Here is a 12,718-nt window from a genome sequence, read left to right on the forward strand (position 1 = left end):
GAGAGAGGTTCTTGGTTTATGTGCATTTCTCTGAGAGAATAAGATCCATAATTTGAAGTGTTTCCTGATAGGGATGCCTGAACTCACTTGAAGACTGACTGTGGCCATCTGCTTTGCCTTTCCTCAAAGAAGAGAGGAAGGTCCTGGCTAAATCCTGCCTGGATTGCAGGGCTGTGATCTGTCCAGACCTCTGCTGCTCAGGGCAGGGGAAGAAACCCTGACTTCTTGTTTCAAGCTGGAACTAAAACTCCTAAACTTTTCTCTTTCCTAAGGTTTGAGAAAACTTGGTCAGAGACAAAAATCCCTCTCCCACTCAGAGACAAAAATCCCTCAGACTTTCATGGCGTTGCCTGAAAGTGGAGAAAAATATTCATTGGACCATTTTAGTGCTACAAAAACCTGTGTTTCTTGTGCTTCTGCTGGAGCTGGTTTCTTACATAGATGTGGGGACACCTGGTAGGAAGTCGGTAAGGTGCCTTTTTCCAATAGCTGTACCTACTGCTTCTGGAGAGCTTGTGCAGGAAGTGTGATGGGTCTCTCTGGGGACTCACCAGCTGCAAACAGGGTTGGAAATGCACAGTACTGGGAAATAGCTGGTGTGTGTTCAAGTCTCCATCCTGGGAATGGCTGTGGCCACCCTAATGCATGATAGCATCTGTAGAGTTTGCTGCCCCATGTTTGTGGTCTGCTGGCCCGTGGGACAGCTTGCCAGGAGGTGGAGGTCTTGAGGAGCAGGCCAGCTAGACCTGATGGCTTCTGAGACACAGGCTGGTAGCTTCAGGGGACAAAACTTGATGAATGCAATGATTCTTTTCAAATACCTCTTTCTATTTAATGCACTCTTCTGAAGCTTTCTGTTTTTTTTTTAATGGTGGGGTGGGGTGAAGGAAATAGTGATGAAAAGGGGCTGCATGAAATGGGATTATAGTGGGCTTGAGGACTGAGAGAGGTCTCATGTCCCCCAAGGTGGCTGCCTGTGTCTGGGTTGGGGACTGTCCTTGGGCAACACTGCTGGCCAGACCATCATCCCAACATTCACTTGTCTTGAAGAGCCTGTTCTTCCCTCCTCAGATGTGATGGGACTTCTGCAGTGGTCCATGTTGGCTCTTCTAGTGCTTTTCCTGGGGGTTAGTGTCTTCCCCAGGCCCCACTGACATCTGAACTGCCCTGTGTGACTTGCACAGACCTCCCTGGGGAGGAGAGGGGCTTCCAAGTGCCGAGATCCCAACACAACCCCAGATTTTGCTCTGATGTCTGTGGCAGCCTGCAACAACACTGTGTCCTCCAGCTCTTGCCTGATTGCTCCTGAAGCTGGAGGTGGTGGGTCAGGTCAGGCAACAAGCGACTCCAGGCAGAAATTGAGGTTAATCATTACTGCCAGGCTACCTGGATCACAGTGAAAGGATTGCCACCCTGTTGGTTTTGGAGGTGTTATGTCTTCCTCACCCTGGCAGCGCAGTGGCTCCCCTCAGGTTTTTGACTGCAGCTCAACTAGTCCCAGGTTGTGAACTGTACCCTGGAGTCATGGGCTCTGACACTGGATGTTCGCAACCACCAGGTGGGGCAGGATCTGATGTGCCATGAGATGGCCCAGTTTTGTATCTCAAGGGGCTGCCTAGAGAAAGGCAGGCTGAGGTGCTTTAATTAAAAATGGTACTGGGAAGGGATGCTGGGGCAGGGGCAGGGGGAGGCTAGTGTTCTTCAGGAGCAGGGTTGTTTGTGTCTTGGTCATGGATGCTGTCGGGAAATGGCAAATGTGATGGTACTTAGACTGCAGCAGTGGATTTGCAGTCCTATTCCTCCCCCTCCTTTTCTTTTTCTTGAGTGAGAAGGATGAGGGTGACTGTTGGGAAGGAGTTGAGGAGTGAGCTAGACTGTATGAGGAGCCGATGGAAATGTATAGGCGGGTGTTTTGAATGCAGGAGGATATGTCAGTTAAGTGGCTGTGTTACTAATTTTTTTTCTGGAGGGCAAAGCCAGTTATATCTGAAAGAGCTGTGCTAGGAGTGTGAGTTATGGTACTTGTCTGCGCAGCAAGCAGAAATGATTTCTGAGCTGTGTTCTCAGCTAAAAGGTGTCTGCAGGGCAAAGGGGATCAGCAGTTCCGGTACTGGGGGAGCCCATAGGACCTTGGTGTCTCGAAGCCCAGCTCCTGGCAGTGAGGGTGACTCTGGACTGTTCCAGCAAACACCATGGTGTAACATTACATTTCCTACGTGCTGTGTTTTGTTTCTCCAAATAGTCACTTGTCCCAGCCCCACAGTGCCTTGCTGGATAGGAGGAGCATCCATACGGGACAGGCATCCTCCCAAGAGTCCTAGGAACTCACTCAGGAGCAGCAGGCACAGCCTCCATCCTAGCTGTCTCCTCCCTGGAGGAGAACACATGTCTTTTGTTTGGACTGATGTTTTGCTTGCCAAAAATTGCTGTTTCAGAGAGGAAAAAAAGCTGAAAAATATTTCTCCCTGCTCTCGAAGTGATATATTTCCTTCACCTAAGTTATTTTGGTTTTGTTTCCCCCTGAGAGTTTTGATTTCATTTTGGAAATTCCCCACCCACCCGTCCATTGCATTTTGCCAAGAAAAACGCATGCACAAAATATGTCTGGGTCGATCTGAAATTACTCTTCCCTCACCCTTTTCCAGTTTGTCCATTTACTCTGCTTGCATCCCAGCCCTGTTCTTAGCAGTCTTATGGGGAGAGGTTGTGTGCTGTACTCCCCGATGAGGACTGCTGTGCAAGCAATGGGGGGAGTTTCTCCTCTGCAGTCCCTGTGGGAATTTGCTTCAGCAGTCGGTTCCCCCCATGAGAGCAGGTTTGTTGTTGGGATGGAAGAGTTGGGGGAGCCCTTGGGGTTTCCCTCTTATTGTGAAGACCGAAGCATTGGAGCAAGGAGAGAAGAGACTGCTCCAGAGCTGGCACCGGCAGCAGTGCCTGGGGAGAAGGGGTTTGGACTGCTGCTCTGGTGCCGGAGCTGTGAACCTCTTGACTGAGTCACAGTGCCTTGGTTTAAAGCATCCCCTGTACCTGAGGGGATAGACTAGGATGAGCAGAATATGTACTGCCTTTAGAGCAGGGTTTTGCCTCTGTTAATATTCTATGTCAGGTTAGTTTGTGTTGAGAAGTAACTGCTGGTTAGATGTACTGTTAGCCCAGTGTTGAGAAGCTGTCTATCCATCAGTGTCACGTGTCTCTCTCCAGCCTCCAGTCTCTTGCTCAGTCCCGTGGGAAACAGCAGAGCTAGTACTGCCAGGGCTAATTATTCCTCAAGATAGAAGACATGTGATAAAATATTAACCTTTTTCAAAAACAGAGCCCCAGTTAATTAGCTCCACTTCTGCGACACATTCACCCAGAGATAAAAGCTCATTCCCCAGATATCTGTCTGTGGCACAGTGATCTTTCTGCATGTCCCTGTCACGATGGGGGATGGGGAGGGTGGAGAGCTGGGTATTTAATAAAAGACAACGACCTGCCAGTCGCTGCGTCCTGAAGATGAACCACTCCATTTCAAGGTGAGCAGCATGCGGACATAGGCGCTGCTGCTGCTTTCGTTTGAGACACTAAAGCTGGAAATGGAGATGGAGCAGGCGGTGGGATCTGCTCTGCTCCCCACACCTGGGTTATGTCAGTGTTGTCAATGGCACGTCTCTGGAGCCTGAATTTGGGGGCTGTGCGGGTGAACAGCACTCTGTAGAGCTGAGGGAATAACTGTGTTTCTGTTCTTTGGTTATTTAAGAAAAAGAAAAGCCAGGAGTTAGCAATTTCAGGATAAACCAAAAGCAAAACTCTCAGTGAATGTAAGAGTAAAAATACAGGAAAACTTAAGGCCAAAGAGATCTGTTTTTCTCATCCTGAAAAGGAAAAATTTCATTTAGATCTCAAATGGTTTTGACACTTCTAGCCATCTAAAAATGACAGGCTGTACTTAAAAGCAAGTGATTTTGAGTATCAGATGAAAAGTAAACGTTGGGCTCCTCTGGAACAAATGATGTGCTGGAGTGGAAGCGATGCCGCGATGCATGTCGGCAGCTGCAGGAACCGCCAGTGGGAGGGTGTGGTATCACTGTGGCGATTGCTGCACCAGGGGAACAGCTTCTCTGATAGACCAGGATTGACCACAGCCCCAGCCATGGCCCTCAGGATGGGTGTGCCAACACCGGTCAACCCATGGAGGCATCAGGTCTCCTCTATAAACTCTATGTGCCCCCTTCCCTTCAAAAGACAGAGAGGATCCTGGGGTTTTTATAGGGAAGATAAATCCTTGATTGCCTCAGTGCCCATCGCAGAGAGTGGTGTGGCACCCTCCTGAACCATACGGGGGTCCGCTGATGACTTCATGATGGACATCATTTAATCACAAGCGCTTTGGCATTCCCGGGGTGCCATTGATCACTCTGCTAGAGCCATCCTCTGCCTTTGACTGCTATAACATATTGACCACTTGTCTTATAGTTATTACGTGCCATCGATTACTTTTATAACTTGCTCCAAGTAATTCTGACAGAATGAAGTTGTTTGTTTAACTTTAGTGCTTGTCTCAGAATTTCTATTGACCCAGTATGTTTGCGTAGGTTGAAATCAAAGTTGAGTATTAGTAAGCAATGGAACTAATTTTCCAAGGCTCGCTACTACTGATAATTAAGGCTATGAGACAATTTCTTCCATCAAACTCTTGTTTGTTTGTTCAGCTACCTAGCACCTTAACGCTCTACACCATCAACTGTAGCAGAAGGGTGACCACAGGCAATGTTTCGGGGCCGTTTGGGTGGATTTTTGCTGTAAACACTGCAGATTCCTGCTTGCTTAAAGTGCTTTTGAGCTGTCACAGTGTAGATTTGGGCTTTTCCTTCTCCAGTTATGACTAAGGAGATGTTGTGGGGATGGGGACTTTCTACACTTCCTCTGCTTTGATTTGCCATTGGTGCCAGAAAGCTCTGGTCAGAAAGTGTCCTCCCTAATGAATCTTTAAATCTGTGGTTCTGACCCTCTGAAATATAATTCCAGTTTGTCCTGGCTTCTAAAGATCTTTCCAGGAAGGTGCAGGGTGCCAGATTTTGCTTTTGCTTTCACCAAGTGAAAACCTTTGATGTCAGCTCTGGTATTCCAGTAAAACTGGCATCAGAAATTTGGCCACAATTTAAAATTCTACTGAAGACAAAGAAGGTTGTTTTTGTTTTGTTTTCTTCACTTTTGTTGGCTCCTTTTTCTTTTTGCCTCAGTTCTGAGGAAGAGAGGGTGGGGGGAGTCAAGAAGCAAGACAGACCCTGAGTCTGTGTGGAGGGCCCTAGAAGTCTGAATTATTCATGAGCTGCTTTGAAAATCAAGACACACAATCTGGTTTAACTTGTTTTTAAATGCAGCCATGCTATTCTCTCCTTGCTTTTTAGTAGGTTCTGTTTTTTTCCCCTTCCCTTTTCCAGAGACAAAAATCCAGCAAATGTTTAATAAATTATAAATGCATCATCACATCAATTTTGAGGTTCACAGGCAGCAGCACGTCATGTACACGGAAGGTTATTTCTTGCATTTTCTCCTTTTTTCAAATTTAGCTGTTTGATTAATTTTTTAGATATCTATTTTGCAGGGAAAAGAAAGAAAGAGAGAGACTGAAAGAGACAGTGAGTTAGAGGAAATAGTAATTGTACACTAGTCAAACATAGCACCATTTCAATTTCCAGAAGCTGTGTAGAAAAATGTCCTTGGTCAACCCAAGAAGGCTGACCTTCTCGGGTCAACCTGCAGTTGAGCTGAACCCGGGTTCCTGTCATGCCCAGTATATTAACTGGGGGGAGCCGGCCGGGGGGACAGGCAGCAATCGTGGCTTGGGGACCGTCAGCATCGGTTGGCGGGTGGCGAGCAGTTGCATCACTTGTTGTTTGGATTTTTTGTTTTTCCTTCTCCCGAGGGTTCATCTCTCTCTCTCTCTCTCTCGTTATTTTATTTTTCATTATATTACTATTATTATTGTTATTGTTATTACTGTTTTATTTTAATTATTAAACTCTTTTTATCTCAACCCACGAGTTTTCTTACTTTGGCCCTTCTGATTCTCTTCCCCATCCCACAGTGTTGGGGGGAGTGAGTGAGTGAGTGGCTGTGTGGTATTTAGTTGCTGACTGGGGCTAAACCACAACAAATCCCAACAGCCACTGCTCTTCCTACTGTGTTACAAAGGTCACATACATGCGCCGAGCAGTGACGTTTGTGATCAGATTGTGCTGTATCCTAGTGGTGTGGTCAGCATCAAAGCTCTTAGTGTTATGGAGGAAACCCCAGAGCTTTCTCAGGAGGTCTTTGTCTCAGGCACAACCCCAAGCGCAGGATGTGCAAGCAGCCTGCTCACTGCTAGCAGCCATCCCCTGGCATGGCCCTGGGTGCCAGCCAGTGCAGGCAGTGCATGGTGGTGCTGGAGACATGCAGTAAGGCAGACTATGGTCAGCTCTCCGTTCAGCAGCCTCATCCTGATTGATGGGGTGCAATGCATACCCACAGAAGGAGGAGGAGATGCTGGCATATCTTGGGAAGGTCTCTCAAAGCTGAGTGACAAAATATTGAGGTAACGTGCAGGAAGGATGACTTGGGAAGAGCCAAGAAGAACTGAGGGTGGTAACAGGAGGTAAATGTCATGAAGGAGGCCACTGACCCCTCTGTGTGCCCTGGTCATGCAAATACTGAATTGTCTCATCCTGTTTATATTGTTGTATGAGTCTGATGCATTGTAACATGAAGAGCGCTTCTTGAATTTTCTGGCTCTGGAGGGCATAAAGTACTGATTTTTTGAAAGGTACTGTGCTGTCAGACACAAGTCACTGCGCTTAATGCATGGATAACTGAGATATGCACAGATAACTGGGAAAAATGCCAGAGACCCTGTTTCCCAGACATCAGGTGAGACAGTGCATGGTCCTGTCCAGCAGTAAGCTCTATGAACTCATTAGCTTCCATACGAGTTGGCACGTACATGGCAATATAGCTCTAAATCACAACATGTCCATGGTCCCTATTTTTAGATTATTTTAATGGAATTCACCTGTAATTTTGCTCCAGCTCCAAGACAGGGTTTAGGCACAATGGTTTCCCACTGGCTGGGGTTTATGCCACCGTGAGAGGTTGTGCTGAGAGGCATGACCAAGGTGCCTGCATGTCCTGCCATCCCTACAGGCAGGCAGAGCCTGGGCACCCTTGCTACTGGCTTCATCAAGGCAGCTGGGGCTCTAATCTCTTTCCTCCCACTAGTGACTGTTTGCTTGCCTGTGGTGGGTGTCGTCTTTGCTCCCTAGAGCAGTAACTTTAATTTTCCTCCAAGGGAGTAATTTTTCACACCTGCTTGTTTGTCAAGACTTGCTCCAGTTTCCTCTGGCGTCCTGGAGAGAGGAATTGCAGTGACTACACCAAGGATGCCTGGCCACAATAGCTAGGTGAAGTAGCTCAACACAGAGAGTGCTGAGCTGGTTTTCACGATAAGAAAGAAAAATGGTAAAAGAAAGCTTTCCTTGTTTTTATTTCCTGGACTTCCCCCTATTTCCAGAAGCGGACTGGCTCCAGGCCATTTGGTAAGGTACAGACATATTTTCAGTATCTCTGGTCTTTCTCCTCTATTTTCCTGCCATTCTGTCTCTCCAGCTGGGTCTGGGATGACATCAAGATCCCTGGGACATAGTCATTGACTGACTGGTGTATAGCCTGGGCAAAGCTGTAGAGGCTTCTCCCAGGCATGGATGACTTGGTCCAGCCCAAGGCCAGGCTAGAGCAAAGACTTGCTCTGGTCCTGACTGGCTGAGTCCCTTCAGAGGTGTGCACCAGGCTGGCAAGGTCTCTTCTTCCAGCATGGATATGAGCTGAAAGCTTTGATGTTAGTATTAACTCTTCCTAGAAGTTGCTGTGGAGATTTGTGTAATTTAGTTCACTTTTTCTGTGCACTAAAAGGACTTTTAATGTTTTTCCCCCTTTCTCCACCAAGTTCTTCTCTGCTTCCAGTGGAGCATCCAAATCTATAACATGCAACTCATGGTATTTGCACTGTTGTGGTGTGACTCTTGCACATGTCTTCACTCAAGAGAACCATCAAGCTTGGAGAGCTAGTCAGACTCAAAGAATGTCATCTGAAACACAAGTGCTTGTAGGGTTTGTCCATTGGTGGTGGTATGAACCCATACTGTTTCTGATGACAGGTCCCTGTCCTCTGGGTAGATGTGAGAGGGAGAGCCCTGTTAGCACTGTGTAGAAACAAACCCAAATACTCTTGGTTTAGACGTGTGGTGATGAGACTGCTCTCCCACGTGTTTCCAAGGAGAAGAGAGGAGCCAGGAGGGAGTTGAAAGATGGTGTAGCTCTGATGAAGCTGGCTGTTCAAAATAAATATGCAGAGAGCACTTTGGAAGTGGTGAGCTGTGGTAAGGGAGAGCTTTGACTTCATGGAAAAACGTTAAAAATTCACAGCAGAGCTGTTGGCAAGAGGTGGCATCGAAGCAGAAAAGAGGAATGAACACAAGCCTGGCAGGGGAAGCTGGGGCAGCAGGATAGGGATAATCATCTCTTGAAGGAAGTTAACAAGACCCAGGAGAGGGGGAGTGTGAGAGGTAGATTTTGGGAGACACAGTGCAGCTCTGCGGGCACATGATGGCAGATGTCAAGGAGAAAACACACTCTGGATGAGCCCAGGGGTGGACCTGGAGGTGTCGAGGAACAGGGTCCATCTCTGTTCACCATTGTGCTGTGTAGCAGTGTTTCCCAGCTGGGCTTCGGTTTGGTGAGGGGCACTATGAGTTAAGTTTGCCATTTCAAATCTAAAACAGGTTGACATGCCCCAGGAATGGGTGTGCATTGCCCCATCAGGAGGACTTCTAGGGATGCAGGGGTGGCTGCGTGCAGAGGCCATCAGGGTGTGATAGCCCCTCATTCACCAAGAGCACAAGGGTCAAAGCAACCCAAGAAAAAAGTCTTTAGTGAGGGACTTCAGAGGCCTGTGAGGAACCCTGGAGTGTCTAAAGCTTGGGACTTTGCGGGAGGGCTTTGCAATTCCGGTGATGAGTACAGGGCTCCGCCTGTCTGCTCCCTGTCCCCGCAAACAGGCGCACCATAATATATCCCTGAGCTGTTAATGGCATACTGGGAACAAGGAGATGAGATGTGCTGCTCCTTCCACCCTGAAGGAAGTACGGCGAACAGCCAGTCCAGGCTGGGATTTTCCAAGGGTGATTCCTTAGATGTCTGCAGCTAGAATGCCCCTTTTATAACTTTCTGATTCTGAAATTATTTCAAATTTGAATGGGAAATAACCTTAAAACAGAAGAGTAAAACTTCCCAATAAATGAGAGTTTGATTTCTGGGTTTGCAGGAGGAAATAGTAATTGCTTCTCCAGCTGGATGCTCCCTCTAGGTTTTTTAGGGCAGGCCAGACTAGCTTCTGTCTTCTTTTGCCCCCCAGATGCTGTGAGCTGGTGGAGCAGCCCACGTTGCAGGCAGTTCAGCCTGGCAGTGCTCCTGCTAGCACTTGCTGTGCTAAGATTGCTCCCCCGTCCTGCTGCAAGGTTTCAAAGCATGAAACTGTAAATTACTTCAGCCAGTGAGTTTCAACACACTGCAAATAGAAGCAATGCAGTTATTACTTTTTTTTTTTTAATCTAAAAGAATACCCTCAAACTTTCATTGGTTTCCTGAAAATGTTGTGGGTGTTGTTTTTGGTTTTTTGCTGTTGGCAATTGGGTGACCTATGAAATACCATAAGCAGCACAAAATGTTTATCCAGTGACAGCCTGAGGTAGCATAGGCAGCTCTTAGTGGGTTTATTTTCATTATTACAGCAATTTTAGGGCTGCATGCTGCAATTTTCACTTGCAGTGAGGTATTAAATTGAAATTACCCCAGATGTAATTGTCACACAAAATAATTCTGGACATGCTGGATTTAATGCTTTTCCAAGCTGTGGTTTTTATTACCCAAGCAAGTGCCAAAAAACACTTGTAGTCAACAACTTAAACTGAAATCTGCCTTCTGAGGAGCCAGGATGTTTAAGCTGCAGTTACACTGAGAGGGGAAGGAAAAAAAAAAAGGGATCAACTGGAGGAAAGTTTGGGAGGGCTCCTTAAAGAAGGGCCCAGGAATAAAAACCTGGGCAAGGACAGAGTCAGGGCCACACAGGGACCCCGAGGAGCCCTGGCAGATGCAGCAGCTCAGCCTAACCCTTTGTGGGCTGGTTTTGGGGCAGCGGGTCCCACCTGCGGTGCAGGGCTGGTCACAGAGGCGAGGCGAGGTTGGGGTGCTGCCAGGTCCCTGTCCACTCCATAGCGGCAGTGCTACGTTTTTGGGATGTGAGCCTTATTATACAGAAGTCAGGGGTGAGTCACAGAGCCAGTGACCATGGAGGTGCTCATATATGATGTTTCAGTGTTTTCCTCATGCATGTTGTCTAATTAGGCTGATCAGGTGCATAGACACCTGGAGTTCTAAAATCAAATTGTTGTCACGCACAAGAAGCCTTTCTCACAGCACTGGCAGACCCAGCCAGTGTGCAATACCCCTGGCACTCCCACTGGTGGGTGATACAGCATGTATCCACTGCAGCTTTATTTATTAGCTTCTTAACTATTGTAATAACATAAGTAAAGTATTGATGACTTTGTATTTTCTGCCCTCTTTTCATTCTTTTCCAGAAATAGCTTCCCTTGTTTGCTCCACCCAACCCCTCCTGATGCCGTGCTGAAAGTGGGTGGAAGGACACGCATCTGGGAATGGTTAGGACATAATGGTGTATAAATAGCACAGGGAGAGCAATCGTTGTAGTCTGTCCCTGCAGCTCTGCAAAGCAAGCGAGAGCTGAGCCTGAGTGTGGCAAAGCAGGCACCAAGCAGCAGCAGCTTCTTTCTCATATCAGGTTGGGAAAGCTCAGTTGAAGTTGGTTCCTGGATGACGCAAGGCGCCACAGCGACCCAGCTGAGCAGCTCAGGGCATGACCTGGTGCTGTTTAGTAATTCAGAAACCCTCGGCTTTCAGCATCCCTGAGATGTAACTTAGATGAATGAGGGTATTGTCTCACAGGGCAATGTCACTGAATTTTCTCCTGCATGAGGAGTAGCTGTGCAACTTCGGTGTCCTTTGAGGACAGACCTAGAATTAGAATTGGTTGAATGATGTATTTTGGGGGTTGGTGATTATGCTGCAAGAACATGGCAGTAATGAGAAATCTGCTTTGGTCAAGTTGAGGCAGGATTTGGGAAAGGTTTTGGTGAGAAAAGGCAGCAACAGATTTAATGTAAGCTTGCAAATATTTTGTCCCATCCAAGATGTCATTTTTTTCCTTACCTTTGGAATTATTTCACCTGCCACATGCTCTTTTTTCCTTTTATTTAGGTCACTTTGTAAATAATCAGAAATGTAATTTCAAAATGAAAAGGTGAAAAACCTCATTAAAAATAATACCTTAAGCTTTTTGGCATTTCTGAGGTGCAACATACCATGCTGATAGCATAAATCATCAATATTTCGCTACTGTTACTTGCTTTCTCCTCCCCATCCCCACATTAATTTTTCCATCTGTTTTTACTTCACCTTGCAAAGCGTGGTCCAGAGCTTTGGGGGAGCAAACTGATGGTTTCTTGAAAGAGTGGTTGCTCGGTTCTCTTTCCTGCTTCATTTGAGGATAGTAGTTGTAGCACCTGGGCAGTGACACAAGAGAGGGGAGTGCCATGTGTATGGGAAGGGGTGTGATGGCTGTGACGGGGAGCTCCTCAGGCTGGTCACAGGGTGCCATCCTGCCACTGGCATGTCATCTTAAGTCCATCACATGGTCTGACAGGGAATTAGAAAGAGTAGCACAGATGTAAGAGGTGTATCTGGTTTCCTGAGCTAGGAGTATGTTGGTGTCGGTCTGTAAAAGCAACAAATTTCATCAGCTAAAAGTCAAAGTAATTACAGAGTCTACGATGTTTCCCCTTGGTAAGGAGGCAGCAGGGGCTGTGGTTGCAGCTGTAGGTTTTCACCTTCTGCAGGCTGGCTTGGAAAGTGTTAAATCCCAATCTTCCCTGTAGTCAGGTTATGCCATTAAGGCAAAACGAATAAGGAAACAATCAATTTAGAAACAGGGCTTGGTTTACCTTGTGGCTGCCTCATGGAAATTTCAGCCTCGGGAGCTGGGAGTGAGGCGGTTTGGAGCTGGAGCTTCAGTGATGCTCTTACCTCTGCTGGTGCCACCAGCCAGGTGGGTACAAGAGTGCTTGGGCCCCTGCCTCAATTTAAGAAAGAAAAAAGCCTCAGCACGATAGCCCAGTACTTCTGGAATGTCACCAAAAGCCCCGTGAAGCTGACAGAGCCACTGAGGCAGCATAAGATTTGCAGCTGGCCTTCTGCAGGTACCTCACCTGTGCCTTACCTTTGGCATGAAGGACCCATTTCGGATCCCATTATGCTAATGTCAGTGAGGAGTATCCTTACTGAAGGTGGTGGTGCCCTAACTAATACAAAAAGGGAGGGGAGGGCATTTATCTTCCCACTACCTGTTGGCGGGGAGGCTGTTGGCACCAGGAGGGTGTGATAGCTGGGAAGGAATGGCTAGAGAAAAGGGCTGCAGGCTGGCTGCCTCCTTTCTCATCCCTTCCTATTAATGACAGTTAAGCTCTTTTTCCTGCTTTAATTCTCAGTGACTTACTTGGCAGTTTCTGGACTCCTTCAGAAAGGATTCACACAGAAAACCTCTTTTTTTTTTTTTTTTTTTTTTTTT

At 47.1% G+C, this 12,718-nt stretch overlaps 1 protein-coding gene across 1 annotated transcript in view; it reads left to right on the forward strand.

Moving 5' to 3' along the window:
* Window positions 1-12,718, forward strand: part of GALNT14 (polypeptide N-acetylgalactosaminyltransferase 14) — a 105,143-nt gene that overhangs the window by 46,741 nt on the left and 45,684 nt on the right. The window lies entirely within an intron of this gene.

The sequence above is a fragment of the Phalacrocorax carbo genome, chromosome 3, assembly GCF_963921805.1.
Source record: "Phalacrocorax carbo chromosome 3, bPhaCar2.1, whole genome shotgun sequence".
Classification (NCBI taxonomy): Eukaryota; Metazoa; Chordata; class Aves; order Suliformes; family Phalacrocoracidae; genus Phalacrocorax; species Phalacrocorax carbo.